General features: G+C 42.9%; 1 non-coding gene across 1 annotated transcript; it reads left to right on the top strand.

Moving 5' to 3' along the window:
- The first annotated feature begins 373 nt into the window (after positions 1 to 373).
- On the top strand, positions 374 to 446 carry TRNAV-AAC (transfer RNA valine (anticodon AAC)). The gene has a single exon. It is a non-coding gene; the product is annotated as a tRNA-Val (tRNA).
- The last annotated feature ends 1775 nt before the right edge of the window (positions 447 to 2221 follow it).

The following is a 2221-nucleotide window of genomic DNA, read 5'->3' as shown; positions in this document are numbered from 1 at the left end:
ACATGTACAGACATATAATTTCCGTGACATATAAATTGTATGCGAACACTGTGTATAACAGCTAATGTACCTGATTAAACTGATCAATTCTTACAAGATTCCTTGACCATTTGTCACATCGCAACGCTGAGACCGGTTTTATCGGACAGGAAGAATGCATCTCCCGAAAAACATTACGGGATACTGAAAAGAAGCCCCGCTACCGAGAGGGCGTTTCGACTTTCACAGAGCGCAAGGCTTCCGGTCAAGCTTTTGTAAAACGGAATACGTTACAATGATCGCGATTTAGAACGGCACAACCGGTCTCGTAGAGTAGGTCACTTCTATCGAGCGGGCTTCCTACGAGTCTCGTTCAAGATCGCACCGGGCAGCTGTGCTTGTGGTGTAGTGGTTATCACATCCGCCTAACACGCGGAAGGTCCCAGGTTCGATCCCTGGCAGGCACAGAAGGTCTCCTTCTTCTTTTTTTAGTATCGTTGAAGAGTGCTTCAAGATGAGCTGTGCTTGTGGTGTAGTGCACAAAGTGCACTTAGTAGCCGTATAGTGTAGAGAGGGTAAGTAATGATGCATAAATCCGATCCTGTGTTCTTCAGTGATCATTGTTTGGTTTGGTTTTGTTTTGGCAACTGGGCAATTTCAACGTTCGCGGATGAGCTGGAATGTATGTTAAATTAAAAATATACGTTACTCTCACACAAGCCTTTTCTAAAGCGCGTCCCGGAAATTCTTATCGAAGTATCATGTCGCAGTTCTTTATCTCTCTTTGCGCAGTGGGAGATATTATAGCAAGTTAAAATGATAGCCATTCGAGAAGATTCCATATTGTCTTTTGAGAAAAAATGAAAATATAAAGAGTTGTGCAAGTTGCTAGACCAGCTACACGAACTTGAATGCTTGCATTCTGGCAAGTACATTGAAGACATTTACAACGTTAAGGCACAAATGCAGACAATGCATAATGAGAAATACGGAGGTGCACTAGTCCGAGCGCGTACTCGTCGGTATTTGGAGCAACAGCTTTGTAGTCGTTCGCTTGGTGATGAGCGCCGGCATGCTCTTTCGAAGCAAGTGCTCAAGACAGAGTATGCCGAAGCGATTGTTAATGACCAGGCTAGAATAATGAAAGCGTTCACGGACCATTATGAAAATATTTTTCAGTGTCATAAAGTTATTAATAGTGAAGCTGTAACGGAAAATTTTTTTTCGTTACTGCCACATCCAAGTCAAGAAGAACGTAATGAAGTTGATAGAGACATGTGTGTGAAAGAAGTTGAAGTAACCATTGCTTCGCCAGCTAAAGGCAAAACTCCTGGGCCTGGTGGCTTGAGCGCGGAATTCTATCAGTGCTTTTGCTCTATGTTGGCTCCCTTTAGGCTTAAATTGCATGAAGAAGCTCGCCGGATGGGATACCGACCTGCCATGCTGTATCAAAGGTACACAGTACTTACTTATCCCAAAAAGCAGTGATGCAACTAAATTGCAGAAAGTCGAGGGGTATCGCCCCATATCACCTTGCAACGTGGATTATAAAATATTTGAGAAGACATTAGCTGGTCGCATTCAAGGCGTAATTCAATCAGTGGTAGGAGACCATCAAACGTGTCATTAGAGGAAGACAAATATCCACGTTGTGTGGTCAGTGCTAGAGTGTGTAGCAGAAAGTGCAGGTCATGTCGCAATAGTTCAGGTCGATTTGGGAAAAGCATTTGATAAAGTTAATCGCTACTTCTTGTTTCGTGTGTTAGAGCACATAAACATTGGGTCTCTTCGTTTTAAAGGCATCACTATATATTATACTAATGGCACAACAAGGCTAATAGTTAATAGTTATTTATCCAAGTATATCTACCTGAGGGCATCGGTAAGACAACGCTATCCCATGTCTCCTATATTATTCGCTCTGTACTTAGAACCGCTTTACGCACAAATGCTGAAGGATCATACCTCTCACGGGTTCAAATTTTTATCCAATGAGATCCGCGTACTTGCCTATGCAGATGACATAGCCTTTTTTGTGCTCACAAGAAAAGTGTAGAGAATGCCCTTGCCATAACGCAACAGATTTGCTCACCTTCTGGCGCAGCAGTAAACTTCGAGAAGAGTTCAGCGTTTTGTTTCGGTCTATGGTGTACGATGCCAACCCACTTCGCAGGTATTCAGTGGAGGCAAGACTTTAGGTACTTAGATGTACCTTTCTCTCAATACCTGAATAGCAATCCAC

Source organism: Dermacentor andersoni, chromosome 4, assembly GCF_023375885.2.
Source record: "Dermacentor andersoni chromosome 4, qqDerAnde1_hic_scaffold, whole genome shotgun sequence".
Classification (NCBI taxonomy): domain Eukaryota; kingdom Metazoa; phylum Arthropoda; class Arachnida; order Ixodida; family Ixodidae; genus Dermacentor; species Dermacentor andersoni.
This window is presented reverse-complemented; position numbering and strand designations above follow the sequence as displayed.